The sequence below is a fragment of the Podarcis pityusensis genome (genome assembly GCF_964106645.2).
Source record: "Podarcis pityusensis genome assembly, chromosome: 7".
NCBI classification, from domain to species: Eukaryota; Metazoa; Chordata; class Lepidosauria; order Squamata; family Lacertidae; genus Podarcis; species Podarcis pityusensis.
This window is the reverse complement of record NC_138031.1, coordinates 68,560,773-68,582,577: the sequence shown is the minus strand read 5'-3', so window position 1 is coordinate 68,582,577 and position 21,805 is coordinate 68,560,773. Positions and strand designations below refer to the sequence as shown.

General features: G+C 44.1%; 1 protein-coding gene across 8 annotated transcripts in view; it reads right to left on the bottom strand.

The window, feature by feature from the left end:
- Positions 1-19,226, bottom strand: part of RNF152 (ring finger protein 152) — a 66,693-nt gene extending 47,467 nt beyond the window's left edge. For 2 of the 8 annotated variants that reach the window (XM_081015043.1, XM_081015037.1), the window contains exons 1-3: positions 7,686-7,813; positions 7,134-7,223; positions 5,724-5,848 (exon numbers count right to left, since the gene is read on the bottom strand). The gene's annotated coding sequence lies outside the window, so the exon portion shown is untranslated. Of the gene's footprint in view, positions 1-5,723; positions 5,849-6,518; positions 6,592-7,133; positions 7,224-7,685; positions 7,823-7,931; positions 7,951-19,207 lie in introns of those variants that run through there. The other 6 variants (XM_081015044.1, XM_081015041.1, XM_081015039.1 and 3 more) reach the window with 5 other exon arrangements.
- Between the last annotated feature and the right edge of the window lie 2,579 nt (positions 19,227-21,805).

Below are 21,805 nucleotides of genomic sequence, written 5' to 3'. Positions count from 1 at the left end.
CAACATTAATCTTCTGTGCTCCCGAAATTTTCAACATTGCAGCTGTGCAGGCCTGCTGTTCTGTGCTTCAGCCAGCCATGCCTTCCTAGGGCAGACATAGAATACACTCCAATCCATTCTGCCCCCTGCCCGCCAATATTCTGCAGTCGCTGAATACACTCAAGCCCCTGTTTTCGGATCTCCCCCTTGAGGTTTTCACCAAAACGTGGGTGGGTTTTTTTGGTAGTTCTGCAAACTTAGGCTTCCCTAAGCCAGTCTGTACATCTCTCTTGTGTATAAGCAGTGTGCCCTTTCGGCTACATAATAAGCAGCACTCACAGCCTGTACATCGGAAATATGATTTGCACTTAACCTGATGTAAAAAGAAAAGAGCTTGCTGTGAAAATTGTGACCGAGAAATAACTAAGCTATCGCCCCCTGAGCTATCACTTGCAAATGTTCTTTCTTCACTGAGGCAACTTTTGTACCTTGCAATTAATTTTTACTTTCAGGATGAGTCAACATTTCAACGTTTGAAGAGAACTTCCTTGAAGTGGCCTGCTGGTGTTATTCAAGAACAGCATAATAAGTTATTATGGGTAGGAACAGCTCTGAGGTTTGACAAGAGGACATTCCAACCATACAAAATTTGAACCACAGCTTGTGTTTCATAGATGGATAAAAATCAATCACATTTTTAAGCTTAAAAACTTCAAAAGTATTAACTTTAATAATAATAATAAAGTTTTAAAACTGATTTTTAAAAATAGTCTTTTAAAAAAACAACAAACTAGTTCAAATTAAAACAAGTTTTTATGCAAACTTGTTCAAGAGAGTTAAGCAGATGTTAAACCTGAATCAAAGTTTTCTCCACGGCTCGTTTTTACACAAACACAAATCACACTTCAAAACTCGGTTGTGATATTGCAGCCCATTCCGTGAAGGTTTACTCAGTTTAAGTCAACAATTTATTCAACTGCTCCCAATATGTGTAGGATTGAAGCCTAAATTAATGGTTTAAATTGTCTTGCTTTAAAAAAATAAATAAACCAGTCCAGCCTAATCTGCAGAAGAATCCTCTACGGGTAATGGTCTTCAAACAAACACATCGTTTTCACTTAGGGTTTACTTATATCCCACCTTTATAGCAGCAAACAAAAAGTGATTAATATATATATATATATATAATCACCATACATAGCAAAGGCAAAGGTACCCACTCTTGCTTCTCCCACTTTGCAAGCAGTAACTCCTGTTGCCTGCAAAGTCTGGGAGAAATTATTCCGCACTTCCTCCAAATTTGTTCTGCAACTTCTCAACTGTGCCTTTGAAAACCCAGTCCTCCATCTCATCACAGCTTCCTTCCTCTTTGCCCTCACTCCCACCTCTCTGCCTCGCTGGCATTTTAAAAAAACCCACCGTACTTTAAGGTACTCTAGTGAGGCAGCAACTCCAAATTAGTCGGAAGGCTTTGGCTACTGTGAAATATTTTCCCCGTTTCAACTTTGCTCGTTCCCCAACACTTTCCGTCTTAAGACTGTATAAAATGTCAGTCAGTCTACTTGTACAGGGTACAATTGTTACCCCAGAGGATTAGTGCGGTATGTACCAAGCTCTACACTGTGAGAGATTATTTGAAAGAGGTCAGCTCTGCAGACGAGTCACAGTAGCTAATACTTGGAAAACATCACTCATCTTTTAAAATCTCTTTCTACATAATTAGTTTAAGAAGTCGGAGCTTTTCAGTCGGAGGTTTACATGCATTTCACTTCATGACGTTTCCTTTGATGGACGGTGCAAAAGGGTTTCAAAGCCTCCTGTTAGACGAGCAGTCTGGGATCAAAACCAGTCACAGAGTTTTTGCAGACTGTAGGATTTGCATGCACGAAAAAGAGAGAGAGAAAAATCTCCAAACTCAGCTACTTGCCACAATCTGAGGTAGACCTTTACCCGTAAGAGCGAATACTCTGAACTAACAGGAACTCTGAAGTATGGTATGTTTCAGAAACCAAGCAGCCATGTGGGGTCACCAAATTTGCCAAGACTACTCCCTGGAAATCTTCCCAAGTTGTTGCATGTCTCCATTGTCCACGAGCACATCATTTCTTTGCAACATCTAGTGTAAACACTGCTCACAAATTTGGGGACAGAGTGAAAGGGAGAGAAGGCACAAGTATCTGTATACGTAATTCCAAAACTCTGTGCTAGAGTACCCTACAAGAGAACTCCTAGCACAACACAAGAAATAGAAGTTTCTGGAAGCCCAAAGCCCACAACATTTCTGAATGGTTCACTGCTGTTGTGTTGCCTGCTTCCCCTCAGCTTATGTTGGACTGAATGGTTCAACTTCCTTTTTGTGGCTGAATGGACCATTCAGTCATACTCAATATAGAGAGCAGAACTGCCAGGCCCAGAGGTGGCTGCTGGTATCACTGCTCAAGCCTTGCCTCTTTTTCCAGTCAGAAAGCACACCCAGATCAGCAAGCTGTGCAGAGTCGCACAGGGAGGGAGGGAGGCAAAAAAGTAAACTGACCCCAGGGGGAACTTGCTGAGGAGAACTGGTAGGGTGGAATCGCAAGAACTCCTTCCCACCTGTTAATCCTCTCCTGAAAAATTTCCCTGCCCTGCATTGGCATCACGAGGCAAACCCAAAGTTGGGAAACCTGTGTTTGCCACATAACAAACAGCTCCAACCCCATAACAAACATTTTCAGCCCCATAACAAACAGTTCCGACTGCCTACACACACACACACACACACACACACACACACACAACCAATGCATGTGGTCCGGACAACAAAACAGCCCAGCATACATTTCAAGTTTTAGACAGGTGATGAAACAGGACTGAAACAGAAATTATGTAGGTGCCCAGGTGACTTCCGTCCTCGCTCAAAACCTGTGAGTTGTGCAAGCAAAGTTTCTTACATCTGGGGGACAGTTAAGCCACAGCGAGTCTAAAAATGTTGAAATCAAGTTAGTACAGAGTCAGAAAACAGGCTATGGCCTCATTTACACTTAGGCCCTGGTTGCACATTACAGTAAGCCAAATAAGGGGTTGCCATGATTCCATGGAGCTCACAGCCACCACGTCTGCTATCTGGTCTTTTTCACTCTCACGCCACCATCAAGACTTGGCTTACGATATAATCCAACCACGGCAGAAGTACAGACCGGAGAGGCTGCCAACTCCTCTCTGAGCACCAGCACATTCCCGGTGTACCACGGTAAGCCACGGTTTAGTATTATGAGGATCTCTAAAAGCGAGCCATAGGGTTGCATGCCTTCCCTGCCCTTGGCCACTCTACTGGACCTCCAGAGAGGGAGTTCAGAAGATCTCTCCCTCGGATTAACCACAGCTTGCTGTGACATGCAAAACCAGATAAGAATAGCTCACTGAAACAAGCCAACTTCAAGCCAAAGTTTAAAACGGCTGGCTTGTTTCAGGAACTGGAAGATCAACATTGCCAGACATAGCGTTCAACTGTGGTTCAAGTGAAAGCTCCTCAAGAGGAGGAGGAGTGTGAGCCAAAGGTTCACTGTGGTCAGTGACAGACTTTGGGCTCTCAAATTTTGGCAGGGCCCTGTGAAACACTACAATTTGGCACATACCACCTCTCAAGTTCCGTTCTACAAAGTTGTTGTGGTGCCCCCTACAGTATGGCTGCCCTGGTTGCACCATTCTAAAACCACCTCTGCTGCGGCTCATCTATGGCTTAGCATCACATGCAAACGTAGACTACAACTTATGCACTCACACTAAATTACAGAAGCTCTTACTCTAATATTTCTCTTGCACCTTTCTTCTAGCAAGCTCATGCACAAAGCTCCTAGGTGGTTCCCATCCAGGCGTTCACCAGATCCAGAACTGCGTTAGCTTCAGCTAGGTTGCTGCATTGTGTGCTTTGATGACCTTTAATCCCATTAAAGTTAATGGAAATCACGTCATGGACTGTGAAAAGCAACCGTTTTCAGTACGGGGTTTCATCTCTGCATTATGTGAGTTTTTACAATTTAGTGAACTCTCCACAGGCCTCATGACTATTCAAAGAACCCGGAGACACACCAGGAAATGCTGCCAGTCGCCCGGATGAGCTGGTCAGGATTCACTAGTGATAACCGGGAAAAAATAGGAAAATAAGACTGCTTTCAGACATTCACAAAATTCATTTGAGATTGTTGCCACTGAGATGTGAACATTCACACCAAGTTTTGGACAACCAATACATTCCCAGAGCACAAGGCTACTGGTTTTCAGAGAGGTCATTGCACGAACTACCTCCATATTTTCCCCTGAACACATTCCTGTCTGGGCCATATTATCCACTGAGAACAGGTCCCATGCAAGTCGTAGTTATTTAAATGCTGATTATGTAGGAGCAGCGCATTACAGACTGCACCCAAAGTTTTCTCTCTCTCTCTCTGCTTTCCTTGACAGCTGTAGAAATGTCACCTTGGAAAAGCGGCAGCTGTTACAAATTATCCACTTAGCTAAGCTCTCCCCCGAGTTCTTTAATTTTATTGCAAATGAAGGCACAAGGTGGGAAAGGAGCATAAGAGGAGTGGGGGAGGGTGGATTTGGTCATCCCCCCCCCCCTTTCTTATTTGCTTGTTTCGCATAGATCCAGGTTCTGGTTGCAATCTTATTAATGGTACATTTATTTCTTTTAATAAAAATGTTGCAAGACTCCTCAATTCTCCCCACAAAAAGTTCCTAACAGAGAGCAGTAATTAAAAAAAAATACCAATACAAGACTCAGTGAGTGCAGAAGCACAATGACAAGAATGGTACTTAAAGAAAACCAGCGAGAGGAGATCTGGTGATAATCCCTTGGAGGGGACTGTGACCTCAACCTAGGTACAAAGGTTGCAGAAGACCTGTATACATAGTGAAGCCTGCAGATTTAAAAATATGTATGTTATAGAATCATGCCAAGGGGATAATTCAAAAGGCATGAGCAAGATTCTTCAAACCTGGAACCGTCGGTTTGAGGAAGGACAAAGAGAAATAACAAATCATAAATAATTTGCCAAGTCAATAATGAAACGCGTTTGTGAATTCAAAGGCTCGACAGCTTAATTAACAAATAAAAGCTCAGCTTTCTTTGTTGTATTTCCTTTACCACATATTGGCCAAACACACCTCTTGCATTTCCCCACCCCAACTTTGCTGCATTCAAATTTTTTACCAATTTTCAAGCCTATTCCAGCAAAAGATTGAATTGTTTCCAAAGAAAGTCACTTCGGTGAAATTGCCTGTTGGAACAAAACACCACAGCGAGAGTCATCCGTTTACCTTTTAAAATCCGGTTTGCTTTCTCTCAGCAACCTTTCCTAATGAGACAAAGTATATCCTCTCTCCACCCCCCTCCCCGATTTTAACAAAACCAGAATTTTGCTTCCATAAATAGATGGACAAGGAAGAGAGATTTCAAGTTGCCTTCATTTCTTTGCCATTGTCAAAGCAAAAGAGCTTCAGGGGGGAAGGAAAGCAGCCCATTAGACTGCTGAACGTCTGCCTCTTTTGAGAGGCATTTTAAGAGGAAGAGAGACCAGTCTCTACTCCGGCTTCGTTTTACGGTATGTGTTAATGAACTGTAGGGCTCAGCATTGCTCAGTTAAAAATCAGCGGTGATGCAACCACAGACACAGAGTTCAACAAGATCTCGGCGCATGGCGTTGCTCCAGAGATAGCAGCATTAACGCAGCAACAGATCCGGAACGTATTTTCGGCGGCATTACCTGTATCTCTCATTGCGTCTCGCTCATCCTTTTCTGCATGATGATATCAAGGAGGCGAACTGTTCAGCTGCTCACAGGCGGAGGCGACAGCCAGGAAGCACAGTTGTGACAGAGCTTTGTTCTGCCTGCAGTGAATTACAGGAAGCCAGGGTTAGACAACACAGCAGCAGCAGCAGGCAGCAGCAGCAGCAGCAACAACAAATTAAAAAACCAAAGTGTCCCTTTTTCAGCCTGGATTTGCACATCTATTGGGAGACGGAGGACCAAAAGGGGCGGGGGGGCAGGGGGGAGGAAGAGTCATGAAACGGGACTGACGGGAGAATATTCCATTGCATGTTTGCCGGATCTCTATTTAACGAGCAAGCAAGTTGAAATCTTCTCCATCGCTCTTTCGTGAAGCAGCCTACCCTTCGGGCAATCCCCCTCCTCGCCAGCAAGAGAAACAGACACCCTGTAGCTATTACAGATTAGACTTGATGTGGACAGAATATAGTTGCCTGCCTGGATGAAGCTATATATAAATACAGCCGCTGATCAACTTGCATAATCAGACTGTTCTGTCACCATCACCTCCACTCCCTAGCAACCCAACTCACCACCACCAGCTCCGTCCCCCCTTTTAAAATAATAAAATAAAAGGTGAAAAGGGTGCGTGGGTTTTCAGAACGGCACAAGGCACAAAAGCCTTTTACCCCCCCCCTCCCAAAGATAACACGCAAACCCTTTTCTGTCTCTTTCTTTAAAACAAAAACAACCCCCCCCCAAAAAAAACCCGACCCACAATGCTTCATATACCCTAAGCTCTTGTTCTTTTGCCTTGCCCTTCCGGCTTCACCCCTGTCAAGCAGAATCTGGCCAAATGGAAAAAGAAAGGGGGTCACACACACAAAACCAAACATCTGTCTCTTCTTGTGCTGGCCCCTCCTCTGAGAGGTGTTGGGGGGGGGGAGAGAATCCATGCTGGGAGGTACAAAAAGAAAACATAACTCAGCCACAACCATCCCCCCCAATGTGCAGCTGGGTGGCTTACAAGCTAGCTCGCTTGCATTTCTTTTTTTGCTTTTAAAGTAGGGAGTGATTTCATATATATATATATATGCCTCCTTAAGTGTTTCTAGAGAGTGAACCGGGTGGATGGGGAGTAGAGGCTTGCCGGTTCGCAGATTTGGCCACTGCTCCAGAGAAGGCATCTAAGGACATATTGCATCGCACCAAAACCCTTCTCTCTCACACAAGCAACTTGCCAGCACTCAAACCCCAATGCACGTGCCCAGCGCCCCCCCCAATCCCCAGACACCCCCCCCATATGCCTATGAGCGGAGTAACCCTCTATGCATGCCTCCTCAAGGGATAAACCCTGCTGAGTAGGGCTTACTCCCAGGTAAGGCTGCAACCCCAAGCCCCGCTTACCTGAGAGTGAGCCCCACGGAATTACTTCCGAGTAGACAGTGCTAGGTTTGGGTCATTAGTTGCTCCTGCAAACCCTGATATGCAGAAAACCTGAGGAGGAGAAGGAAGCAGACTTTTTAATATATATGTATATTTTCCCCCACCCTTTTCTGTTGCTTTTCTTGGAAATTACAAAACAACTCTCCTCCACCAACACACCCCCCCCCCTTGCATGACAAATCCTCCTTTCCAGACAGACTCTCGCTGCCTTTGCTGCATTCAACAGTTTAGATGGGAAGGCTAAAAGGTTAAAGCTGGGGGAGGGAAGAGGAAAATCGACGCTCGCTGGCTTTTTTCTGCATAGATGTCCGAGATATGCATAGTGTGCGCTTATTTCTGCCGCCGCCACCCCCCCCTTTTTTGGGGGGGTCCAAATGCAGCCCCCCTGCTAGCAAGCCAGCTGGAGCTGAGGCAGGATATGACTTTGGAGGCTGGTTTTCAGATAGAAATATATATATATATAATGGTTTTAAAAGCAAGCACACGTTTTGCACAGCTCCGCAGAGCTCCTACCCATTCATGCAGCCTGCAGCCTCTGAAATCTTGCCTGATCCGCCGTCGGCAGCAAATTGAAGACGGAGGAGGCGAGGGAGGGAGGGGGATGCTTGCCGGAGAGAGCCTTGAATGTACAAGAAACTGGAGGCGGGACGGGAAGGATCCGCCCCCTCCCTTCGCGTCCCGCCCCTTTCCTGACATCCCCCCCCCCCCGCACCTCTCTCACCTTCCCTCCCAGTTTCCCAAAAAACCCCACTAACAAACCATTTCCCGCCCATCCAACTCAAGCTTCCGCCGGCTTTTGCCAGCGACAGAGGCAGAGGAAGCATCTCAAAGGAGTCGCGGCATTGTGGAGTCGGAGGGGACACCGAGGGTCATCTAGTCCAACCCCCTGCAATGCAGGAATCTCAGCTGGATCATGGAAGGAGAGAGAGAGAGAGAGTGTGTCCAACAAGTCTTGTGGCAGGCAGTTCCACTGTCAAACAGCTCGTGTGGCATCTTTTTTTATTTTTTAAGAACATGTTTATTGTAGCGTAATTAGCATACGGGGGCCAGAGTTCACTTCATCAGACGCACGAGGTGTTGTTCACAGTTGCCATGGGCAATTTTATGTGGTGTACGTGTGTTTCTGCGCGTGCAAAAATGCCAACAGGCTGCCTGTGACCATCCTAAAAGCCATCATGTTATATAGTTTGCTAATTCTGGGCGATCATAAAAGTACCAAGGACTGTGGGACTCTTAATCTCGGGGTTGTGGGTTTGACCTCCATGTTGGGCGAAAGATTTCTGCATTGCAGGGGGGTTGGACTAGATGACCCTCAGGGGTCCTTCCCACTCTACAATTCCATGATTCGGTGGTAAATCAGTGGCTGTGCAGTGCAGTTGGTTACTGTGGCTGGATCAGGACCTGGGGAGACCAGCGTTCAAATTCCCACCCAGCCGTGAAGGAGGATGGGGTGAGGAAGGAGAGCCCCATGTACAACACCACTTTGAGCTCCCTGTGGGATAGGAATGACATTTATTAAGTAGTGGGTGGACACATCAGACAACACAGAGAACAAAATTAATAAGGGAAGTTTTTAATGTTTGATGTTTTATTCTGTTTTTAATCTGTTGGGAGCCACACAGAGTGGCTGGGGAAACCCAGCCAGATGGGCAGGGTATAAATAAATTAATAATAATAATAATAAAACAAATAAATCTTAACACATTGTAAATCAGGTTGCTTTTGCAGCTGCATGCAGCTAACAATCTCCCCATCCCTGTTTTTCGTTTGCGGGCAAGGAAAGGAGGATGTTCCTTAAGTTCCATTCAGTATTGGGACGTAAAAAAGGAGAGAGTGCCTCTGAGCATGTCTGCAACGCATCGCCTGCAGCAGTTGCGCACTAAGACAGTGACTGTGGTGGAGCAGGAGACTCTTCATCTCAAGGGTTCTGGGTTCAAGCCCTGCATTGTGCAAAAGATTCTTGCATTGGACTAGATGACCCTTGCGATCCCTCTTTCAACCCTATGATTAGGCAAATTATTTTACTGGTTTCTCACTTTTCACCCTCAGTCATTCACCAGCTGCATCATGCAGCCAGATATTCAACAGGTGACTCTCCCCACATCACTATCCTTCCTTGCTGCTGCCTGTTGAATTTCACAGAGCTCGACGCCACCTTTCAAGAATTCTCACACCCTGCTGGCAGCAGCCTGGACCACCCCAATGGAGACATAGAGATTCTCAACAAGATGGTGGCCATCCATCTTGTTCAAAATGTTGCCACTGGAGTAGGGGCCACTTGACACTGGGAAGTTGTGTCTGACGCTTTTCCTGCCATCGGGTGTAACATATCGTTGTGGCAGAAAAAAACAAAGCTGGGACCTTTGTTTAACTCTTCAGAATACTTTTATTCAATACCGTTGTTCAGAATCGCAGTCCTCCACAAAATGTAATATTTGTAATCGTTATACAGTGGTACCTCGGGTTAAGAACTTAATTCGTTCCAGAGGTCTGTTCTTAACCTGAAACTGTTCTTAACCTGAGGTACCACTTTAGCTAATGGGGCCTCCTGCTGCCACCGCACCACTGCCAGGCAATTTCTGTTCTCATCCTGAGGTAAAGTTCTTAACCTGAGGTACTATTTCTGGGTTAGCGGAGTCTGTAACCTGAAGCGTCTGTAACCTGCAATCACCCCTAAGCGCAGAGAAAAAGAAACAAATTATGTGTGTCTCTCTTTGGATGCAGTGGACTGGTAGGGCACAAGGCAAGGAGGCCAACAGTAGGTGGAGCCAGAGCCAACTAAATCTGGGTCTATTCTGCTTCCAGAAAGGCACCATTGAGACTAAGGAGGAGGAGTGCTGGCATGAGATGGCAGGCAGCTGGGGGCTGATGATGGGCAAATTGTGGTTGGTGGAGGCATGCCCCATTTGCCCCAGTGGACCAGCCCCACAGAATGGAACTTGCTTCTGAGTAACCAAGCAGAGCATCGCATAGAGGGCTCTCATCCAGATAACCTGTGAATTCAGCATTCGTCCTGATTTGCTTGCACAATGCGGTGGTTAAATGGGGTGGCATGCAGCTAAGTTTTACCCACAGCTGATGTGTAAGTAATGGTCGTAACATAGTCGTGTTTAGTCATTTCATGGAATGATACAGTTGGCAGGACCCTGAGGATCATCTAGTCCAATCCCCTGCAATGCAGGAATACGCAACGTGCAGGGATCGAGCCCACGACCTTGGCATTACCAGCACCAAGCTCTAACCAGCTGAGCTATCTGGAAGCTCATTGGGTCAACTGCGAATAAACCTTCGTTGAATATGTCTGCTTTTTATTGCCCATATGGGGAAGTCATAGTACCATGAGCATTCGTCCTTGTTTGCATGCGGGAGATTTACACGTTTTCCTGTTAATCATTTGTTCAACCCACACTTCTCGGTCCAGTTTCCCAGTCCCTTTCCTAACTGCAAGACGTCTGGGTGGTGTTTTTTTTTAATAGATCTGTTTTGAGCTTAGGGTGATAGAGCCCTTTAACTGAGACAACTCTCTCATAAGGTGGTGGACTCTAGTTCTTTTGGAGATTTTAAAGCAGAGGTTGGATGGCGATCTCTCTGGAATGCTTTAGCTGAGATTCCTGCATTGCAGGGGGTTGGACTAGATGACCACCAGAGGATCCCTTCCAACGCGACAATTCTATGATTCTGTGATTCAGTATGTGCTTGAATCACTCCCTCAAAATAGTTAGTGGCAGTCTGAGTGCACAGTGAGAGAGAGAGGAAGAGACAGAAATGACCGTGCTCAGTGAAGTATTAGTTTTGTGGTAGCTGTTATGGAAGAATTCTAGCATTGCTTGCTACTACAGGTTTTGTTTATTCTGGATTTGGCCGCACGGTGTGGGAATGAAAGTAGACTATAGAATGGAAAGATAGGAGTTGTGTCAGCAGAAAATATGGACGAGAAACAAAGGCTGGAGGTACCAAGTCCATATGTTTCGTGGACTTGGCAACAGACCTGCCAGATAAGAGCAGAGGTGCCGAACTCAAAGCAAGTTATATATAATATGCTGAAGCCTGCATATGCACCATAAACTAGGATTCACACACCCACACACATACCCAGAAAGGATCTTGGAAACTGTAGTTTACGTCTCATGGAGCTACCATTCCCAGCACTCTTAACAAAGTACAGCATTCTTTGGAGGGAAAAGTGCTCAAAATAAATACAGTATATGTGTCTCTCAGCAAATATTTAAGCAAACGCGCTAATCTGCTAATCTGCTAAAATAAAACTAAACAAGACGAGTCGGAGGAACAAGAATCAATCATGAGAAGATATGCCAAGACTCGGTATGGCAAAGGGACTGGATGGGGGAGGGGAAAAAAACTTTCCTTTCTTTCCTCTATGTGATTAAACAAGAATCCCCCCCCCACAAGTCAGAAATGCCGTTTTAATGACTTAAGCTGTGGATTTACGACTGTGTGGAGATGAATTTTCTAACCAAAGCATGTTTTAAGAAGAGCGTGGAAAGTTTAAGAGTTTTGGAATGACGCAGTTAAAAATACCGTCGCCATGTTGGTAAGCTCTGTCGGAGGACTTGAGTCTGGGAGGAGGAAAAGAGCTGTTTTTATATTGTGGGTGAGACTCCTCAGTGGGACTTAAGAACGACAGATCCTGAGATTAATGATGGAAAGAGCGATGTTATGTATGAAAGTAATGATATATGGAAACCATCTCAGTATGAGGATTGGACGAACGGAAAATCCACACAGGATATAATTGGTGTTTATCTGCTTAAGGAGATTATCAGAAGAGATTATAAAGAAGAAAAGAAAAAATATACGAACAAGATGAGATGTGGAAACAGCAAGATAAGACTGGATAGAATTATGAACTTTATTTGGACTGATTTGGATATTAACGCAGTAGCAAGAAGATGATCAGAATCCCCCTTCGGAACTTGAAATATGGGTCCCCTCAACAAAAATTTAAAATTCAGCTTTGTAATTCGGAATTTATGTGATGTGATTTGATTTGATTTGATTTGATTTGATTGGTCGGTTAATAAAAATTATTTAAAATAAATAAATAAATAAAACTATTTCAGAAAACTATAGGGGGTGTTGGGCTGCCAAGAGTTTGTTCGGATGCTGGATGTGTTATGTACTGAAGTTTTCACCCTGGGCCAGCAGGGGGGTACTGTAGATAGTTTTCACTCAGGTCCACATATGCAAATAAGGGATTGAAAGTGATGTTCAGTGATTGGATAGTTACAGAAAATGGTTACTGTTGCGTTCTAGTGGAGCTCTATATAAGCAGGCTGGCTGAACCCTTCAGTTCAGTTCTGTTCTGGCCTGTGAATAAACAAGAGCTGTTTGAAGAATCGCTGTGTCGTCTGATATGTTCACCCACAACTTAACAGGATGTTTGCAACAGCTTCAGCAGGCCCTGTTTGCAAGATTGTATATCCTAGTTCGCCCTGAACTCATTTTAATGTGTGCACACATCCAATACGCAAGATTAGTGGCTCTAGCAATTTATGACCCGTGTGTGAGCTTTCATGTAATAGCCGCAACATAAGAATTGGCCCTGGATCGTAAGAAGAATCAAGCTTGCTCTTTGCCCTGCTTTGCATCCCATAATTTGCCCTCGTATCCATTCAGGTTAGCTGGAACAAGTGGAATGTGGAATGTGCCAGCCATCCATGCCTTCCTACAGGATACTCCATTCTGTTCCACTGTCTGCCCCAAGTGTCAGTCAGCATCCTGCACACTTTCAGGGGGGTTAATGGGTCACCGGCAACAGTGTGTTGTTGTTTAATTTACTGGATATTCTATGGAAAGGGTAAATCCAGATTAAATGTGTGGATTGGCGGGGGCAAGTGCAGACTGGGATTTTGACATCAGCTAGGAAAAACTTGCATGTGGTTCTATAATAAACACTGAACTGCATGCATCCTCAGTCCTCAACGGGCTGTTTGGGAGATTTTCCCCCACCCCCTTAGGGTTTTCTTTTCTTTTGTTGTACCTTAGACCCCCCCCTCCCTGCTGATATCTCCCTCCTGTGTGTGGTTGTCACTGTTTTGGCTACATTAATTATCACCTCTAAATACCAAAAATATCTATTCAAATTAGTACTGAGAAGAGCTACTTCTTCTCTGTAGAGTTTCATTAGCCAGAGGGTTGATTAAAGAATTAATTTTAAGACCATTTGTTTTGTCATAAAAGCTTGGATGTTTGTTTTGTGTTCGTTCTCAGGGAATTGAGCTTCCTTGAGTGACCCAGGAAAAGGAGGAATGATTTCTCTAGGGCTTGACCATAGCCAGACAGAACTTTTTTTTTTTTAGTTCCTTTTTGCTTTCACATTTCCAACAGAACTCCTGCAAATAAATATTGCACGAGCAATTTGGGCATAATTCTCTTTCTGAAAGACAAGGTAGCAGGTGGAAGATTTTTCTAAAAAATATTTTACCCAGAATGACTGGAAATCTAAAAGTCACTCACATGATTGGCAGCGTCGTGAAACAGAAAACATTGCTTGGTATTGAGTAACATGAACATTCCGCCTGTGATGTCTACTCAGAAGTAAGGTCTACTGAATTCAGTGAGACTTACTTTGTTGGGATTGCAGGCTAATTTCACACTTCCAAAGTCATTGCTTGCAATTGCAGTTACTTAATGATGAATATGTATTTGTGAACTAACCCTGCATTATACTGAAACCAATTGGGCATGCATCCATGCAACACAATGGAAGAATTTGACTATTCTAGGAGTTTCTTTTGAGAAGTGATCAGAAATAATCACTTGCAGTGCCCCAGCTCTAGAACTTTCCGAGATTTGTCAAAGCCTGACTTTGAACATCATTCAGGGAACGTTCTCTGTTTGGTGATTATTCTTTCCATAGGAATAACATTATTTTAGTGGTGTAAATATTAGACATACATTATATATTTTAAATTTACTAGCGTCCCATCTTAATACAGGAATCATGTTTCGAAAGGCTGTTAGATATGTAGATTGGCAAATTCTAATTCTCAAAATAAAATAATAACTGTATCTACAATATTAAGCATTTTTTATTATTCCATGAAATTTTTCGTGTTTGGGTGTGTCTTGCTTAGGGCCTCAATTCTTTCTCTCACTTGCTTAAAAGTAAAGGTAAAGGACCCCTGACAGTTAAGTCCAGCCGCGAACGACTGTGGGGTTGTGGCACTCATCTCGCTTTACTGGCTGAGGGAGCCAGTTTGTCTGCAGACAGTTTTTCCAGGTCATGTGGCCAGCATGACTAAGCCGCTTCTGGCGAAACCAGAGCAGCACACGGAAACTCCGTTTACCTTCCTGCCAGAGCGGTACCTATTCATCAACTTGCACTGGCGTGCTTTCGAACTGCTAGGTTGGCAGGAGCTGGGACTGAGCAACAGGAACTCCCCCCGTTGTGGGGATTTGAACTGCTGACCTTCCGATCGGCAAGCCCAAGGCTCAGTGGTTTAGACCACAGCACCACCCACATCCCCCACAGTATTTATTTTCAAGGGGAGCGATCTATCATCAGGCCTAACCATTGGCAGTGTCTCTGAATTACAGAATGGATTTTCGTTATGTTTGATTCAAATATCCATTTGTTTTATTTCGTTATTTGATGCCACCTATGAATATTTGGTCAGCCCTAAATATTTTGTTTTGTTATGAAAAAGGTGGCCAGGATGTAATTTAAGGCAGCAGTCCTATATACACTCTGTCACTGGGGCTTTCCTCTGAGTCTGCAGAGGAAAGGTTTCTAATTAAAGTGTCCTGACAGTTGACCCAACAATCACCAAGCCTGAGCCTCAGCAAGGCTCCAAATAAGAGGAAATGACTTTTGGAGCCATAAGCACCTATTTCCACCCCCCCCCCCTCCAAAATTAAACTCTGGGCAGGTCTAACGATCCAATCCTGCCATACACCGGGAGGTTATTGCTTGCTCAGAACAGCTGGTGTCTGTTCTGCATTCTGATGCAGGATCCCACTGTGAGCAGCAAAACAGAGATTCTGCACTGATGAGAAGGTCCGCTTACATATGCATAAGACTTTGTGTGCATGGAACAAGGCAGATTGGGAGGTGAGGTACGGCAGATGAGTGATATACAGCGTGCTTTCAGTGTCATAGGTTGAGTCTCTGCCATCTCTACCTGCAAGGAGCTGTGTTTATTTTGTCAGACAAGCAGAGATGACTGAGTTAGACGGAACATGGTTTGTCACAATATAAGAAATCTACATATGTTTGGAACCTGGGTGGGCCATTTACCACTAATCTCTGCAGCATCAGACTGTTCATATATGCATTTAATATCAGAGTTGCTACGTGCCTTTGAATAGAGATGTGAATGGTTGTCTGATTCCTACAACACAGAATCATAGAACTGTAGAATGGGAAGGGACCCCGAGGGTCATCTAGTCCAACCCCCTGCAATGCAGGAATCTCAACTAGATCATACATGACAGAAGGCCATTTGCTTAAAAACCTCCAATGAATGAGAGTCCATAACCTCTCCATTGTTTGTTCCATTGTCGAACAGCTCTGACTGTAAGAAAGTTCTTCCTGAAGATGGCTATGAAATCTTCTCTCAGACTTCTCTTTTCCAGGATAAACATACCCAGCTCCTTCAACCGTTCCTCATATGGCTTTGTTTCTAGACTCTTGATCATCTTGGCTGTCCTCCTCTGCACACGTTCCAGCTTGTCAACATCCTTCTTAAATTGTGGTGCCCAGAACTGGACACAGTATTCCAGGTGAGGTCTGACCAAGGCAGAATAGAGTGGTACTATTACTTCCCTCGATCTGGGTAACAAAAATTACTCTTGTGTAGTGTTTTGTGGTGCAGGGATTGCACATGCTAGACCTTTTCAAAATATGTATTCAAATACCTGGAAATAAATAAAATCTTAATTTTGTCAAAATATTCAATTGATAACTCCCTAAACTGACATAGAAAAAGACAAATTCTAATCGATTAAAGACAAAGAAGTTTGTTTTAATAATAACAACAACAATTTTAAAATAGCCAGGGTTTTCTTCAACGTGCATGCACACACACAACATCCTTAGAAGGAGAAAGACAAGTAAATCCTGACACAGGATTGTAAGTCCAGAAATGCACTCATTTCTGAAAAACTCGGCAGAGTTTGACAAAAACCCCTTGGCTCTATGGAACTGACATCACATAACACGGGTCAGTATATTCCTCATGGACATGAATTCTGTGTGATCATAACAGTTGCTTCCATTTCAGCTGCAACGGAAAAATAAAAACAACACAGTTTCCCAGCAGCACGAGTGTCTGCTAGAGCAGTTTTGCACATGAAATGAAGGGTCATGGTTTTTACTAGTTCACTAAAGTCATATCAGTTGACATTGATCAGATATGATTGCATGCCATGAAATATGCTGAAGAAATCAACATCACCAACCTTTTACAGACCTGGCTGCTATATCAGCACAAACCCAGGTTTCATTTGTCCGTCTTGCTACTTGTCAGGACCTACCAGCTCTCAGAGCCCGACTTGGCTGGGATCTTTTCCTGAAGAGGAAGGAATCCCCCTCCCCAGGGGCTTCGACTTGCCCCCCACATTGAGGGGGAGCAACCACATGACATGCCACATGATGCCGTGTGCCACATGTGCTGAGGCAAGGCAGGACGCGTGGAGGGCGATCTTTGCACTGCCGCCCTGCGCTCCTGGGCTCTCAAGCTGCTGGGCGGATGCTGAGATGAAAGCAAAGATCTCGCTTGTCCCAGCTGCTACCCGGTTCCTGGGCTGCCAGAGGCTGGGGCGCACAGAGGGTGCCCAGCAGCAGTGGAGGATGGTAGCCCGCCAATATGGGGGCCGCGGCCCCGCTGCCTCACAATATTGGAAGAGCTGAAGCTGCCCCCCGTCCCCTATACAGAGGTACCTTGGGTTACAGATGCTTCAGGTTACAGACTCCACTAACCCAGAAATAGTTGCTGTTGTTGTTGTTTAGTCATTTAGTCGTGTCCGACCCTTCATGACCCCATGGACCAGAGCACGCCAGGCACTCCTGTCTTCCACTGCCTCCTGCAGTTTGGTCAAACTCATGTTCGTAGCTTCAAGAATACTGTCCAACCATCTCGTCCTCTGTTGTCCCCTTCTCCTTGTGCCCTCCATCTTTCCCAACATCAGGGTCTTTTCCAAGGAGTCTTCTCTTCTCATGAGGTGGCCAAAGTATTGGAGCTTCAGCTTCAGGATCTGTCCTTCCAGTGAGCCCTCAGGGCTGACTTCCTTCAGAATGGATAGGTTTGATCTTCTTGCAGTCCATGGGACTCTCAAGAGTGTCCTCCAACACCATAATTCAAAAGCATCAATTCTTCAGCGATCAGCCTACTTTATGGTCCAGCTCTCACTTCCATATCAGAAATAGTACCTCAGGTTAAGAACTATGCTTCAGGATGAGAACAGAAATCGTACAGCAGCAGTGGGAAGCCCCATTAGCTAAAGTGGTACCTCAGACTAAGAACAGTGTCAGGTTAAGAACGGACCTCCAGAACGAATTAAGTTCTTAACCCGAGGTATCACTGTACCTGGCTCACCTGCTGCTCCCCATGGAGGTTGAGAGGAGAAGGAGAGGGGTACCCTGAGACAGCCGCTACAAGGGATAAGTCACCCTGTATGGAAGGAATTGAACAGATACTGTCCATTCAGGTATGTGGTAAGAGATTTCGTATTTACTTGAATGTAATGCTCCCCTTTTTTGGTCCAATTACATTGTGAAAATGAAGGTGAGCATTAGATTCGATTCCGCATTACATTCAGGTAAATACTGCTAAGTATCCCTTTGTTTCTTACTAACAGGCCCACAAAGTGGGAGCTGAAGGAAGATGTCCCATTCCAGCTGCAGGATGGATGTCAGTCAGGAGGACCTACCTAGCTACATGGTCCAGTGGGTGGGAGAAGGAAGCAGATAGTTCAGCTCATGGTTTTTAACCCTGCAAATGATTTATTTTATCCCAGGGTTTGTAAGCCTAAACCACTGCCCATTTGGCTCTCTTACAATACAGTGGTACCTCGGGTTACAAACACTTCGGGTTACAGACTCCGCTAACTCGGAAGTAGTACCTCGGGTTAAGAACTTTACCTCAGGATGAGAACAGAAATCGCGTGGCAGTGGCGGGAGGCCCCATTAGCTAAAGTGGTACCTCAGGTTAAGAACGGTTTCAGGTTAAGAACGGACCTCTGGAACAAATTAAGTTCGTAACCCGAGGTACCACTGTATTGTTGTTCATAGGCCTTTTGTCAATCCTCAGATCATTTTTTCTTTTTTCCCCTTTTCTTTTTTCTTTAAAAAAAAAAAAATCCTTTCTCACGAGTTAATGCCCACTGTTGATAGGTATCTTATACTAGTCGCCTTCCTTGCAGAATGCTCCAAGCAGCTATTTCCCCTCAGGAATATTTCAGCTTGCACAAATTCCACATGGGTGACACAGAAATTATATGCAGGTCACATCTGCAATGTTCTGCAAACTGACAAGACCATATTTGGGGATTGTGACCACGTTCGGCGCAACCGTACGGACTTGCAAAGAGTTAACGGTTCAAAATGCGGATCCCGGGGCCATCCAGAAATGATAAGAAAGTGAAAGAATTCTAAGCATGCTGCTTTTATGAAAACCAACCCTGCCTGAATAAATTCTTACATGCCGTTTTGTTGTTATAAATAGGAGGCAGCCTGTGTGTTTAAGAACCCATTTATGCTTCGTATGGCTTTAAAAGGGCTAGGCACACAGCATAGCTTGACAGGGAGAATAAACATTTTATAATAACGAGGAAGCGAGTCAGGAATTTGCCCGCAGGCCATTCCCTTGACTTGTTTATGTTGCATATTAAGGGCCTAAGTAGTGGCTTATAATAAAGAGCAGGCCTAAACCCATGAGACTGTTGACTCTTGTTTTTGACAACATATATGTGCAGCTTTTAAAAACCCTTGATCAATGGTCAGCGCAGTGCTGCTATTGCTTTTAGCTCTTTTTGCAACAGCACCCATGCTTGATACCTCCATTTCTATTTACCCAGGCAACAATGCCGGCAGGTACCGATTCTTCCGCCTCCTTTTTCTTTCCAGGACGGCTAGCAGCAAGAGAACCGGGAGACTCAGATGAGGAGAGAGACTTGGATTCAAATCCCTGCTCAGCAAGGGAAGCAAAGTTAAGTAGGGCTTTTCCACCGCATCAGTTGAGAAACCAGAAGCCCTTGGCCCCTGCCAACCGTCACCTAGCAACAGATGTTCCATCAGGTTGCAGAACAGAGCAATGGAAAAGAAGCAGAGGAGATAGACCAGTTGCCTTTCTCTCCCCCCTCCCTCCCTCCCTCTCTCTCTCTCTCTCTCTCTCAGCAGCCTTTCCATTCTGTTGAATGTTTCCATCCTAAATCATCATTACAGTGGTACCTCTGAAGTCAAATGGAAGCCATTTGACTTCCAAAACATTCAGAAACCAAGGTCCTGCAGCCAACTGGAAGCCACGTTAGCTGCATCAGACATTTGGGTTCCAAAGAACGTTCGCAAACTTCCAGGTTTCCGGCATTTGGGAGCCAAAACATTTGACTTGCAAGGCATTCAGGATCCAAGGTACGACTGTATAAGAACTAGTGGCTGAGCTTTCATTTCCCGCCCCCTCCTCCCGCCCCATCCCTTTTTCCTTGTGTGTTGTGTCTTTTAGACTAAACCCAAGGGCAGGCACTATCTCGAAACTAATTTTCGTGAGCTGCCCTTGGAGTCTTTTCAGCTAAAGAGCAGGGTAAAGAGATAAGCTCTGTGGTTAACCCCTCGGAAAATGACCCACCTTATAATCATGCTACACTTTGGGCCCCTTTGTGCTTCACTCATGTGCAGGGCACAAGCGTTTATTTATTTATTTGCACATTGAATTTCTATCCCACCCTTCCTCCCAAAGGAGTTCAGGGTGCCATACCCACCCACAATCTAAAGCTTTCTTTTTTTTTAATATAATTTTTATTAAATTTTCAGTATACATTCCACCAAGATTTAACATCCATTTCTATCATCTACATCTTTTAGACTTCCCTCAGCATGTCTGACAATTTTCCGTATTATCACTTTTACTCACATTTCTCAATTTTATATTGCACTCTAACAATCTTAATCTTATCATATATTTTTTAAGCAATATTTCTACCAATTATTTTCACAGAGCTTCTTGAAAACCAACAAACGTTAATTGCTCCTCACATACATTTTTCATATACTCTGTAAATTTATTCCAGTCCTCGGTGAATCTCTGGTCTCGTCGGTTCCGGATTCTCCCTGTTAATTTGTCCATTTCTGCGTATTCCATCAATTTCATTCTCCATTCTTCCCTCGTAGGCATTTCTTCCTGTTTCCACTTCTGGGCCAACAAAATTCTAGCTGCTGTTACTGCATACAAAAATAACTTATCATCCTTCTTTTTAATTTCATAACCTAATATTCCCAACAAAAATGTTTCTGGTTTCTTAACAAAAGTGTACTTCAACATTTTCTTCAACTCATTATAAATCATTTCCCAGAAACATTTCACTTTTTTACATTCCCACCACATATGATAAAATGTTCCTTCTTTTTCCTGACATTTCCAACACTTATTACTAACTTTATACATCTTACCAAGCTTTACTGGTGTTACATACCATCTATGTATCATTTTCATAACATTTTCCTTTATTGCAGTGCATGCAGTAAATTTCATTCCTTCCTTCCACAGTTTTATCCAATCATTAAATTGAATATTATAACCAAAGTCTTTGGCCCATTGAATCATAGCCGTTTTGACTTCTTCATCTCACAGTCTAAAGCTTTCTAAAGTGGGTAAAACACCATAAGTGGAGCCATTGCTCAGTGGAAACAAGCACAAGCTTAGCATACAAGTTATTTTGTCACTGCCTGTGGTCTACCTAGAGAAAGAGGCCCAAAGCTGAAATGGTACAGTGCTAGGGCTAAATCAGAGTGACTGGAATTGGAAGGGGCCACTAGGATCATCTAGTCCAACCCCCTGCAATGCAGGAATCTTTCACCCGACGTGGGGCTTGAACTCACAACCCTGAGATTAAGGACTTGGCTACATTGGTAAAGATAAAGTGCTTTATATGTGTTAAAACACCGTGACACCAAATAGCACTATGGAGTCCCATCTTTCTTTCTTTCTTTCTTTCTTTCTTTCTTTCTTTCTTAACCATTCAGTATTCCATTATTACATCCAACACAACTTATTTACACAGTTCAATTTATCTTAATGCTGCCCACCTTTTCAAATATACACAATTCCCCCCCCCCAATATATTCAATAAACATTTTCCAATCTTCTTTAAATGTATGTTCTTCTTCTTCTCTTATTCTTTATGTTAGGTCTGCAAGCTGTGCATATTCCATCAGTTTAAGTTGTCATTCTTCTTTAGTTGGGACTTCGCTCGATTTCCATTTTGGGGCTAACAAAACACGGGCCACAGTAGTGGCATACATAAATAACCTTATTTGACACCTGGGAATTTCCGTCTGAATTATCCCCAACAAAAAGGAATCTGGTTTTTTTCTGGGGGGGGGGGTTGGGAAAAGTATTTTTAAACATTTTTTTAAATTCATTATGAATTATTTCCCAATACTCTTACCCTTTTAC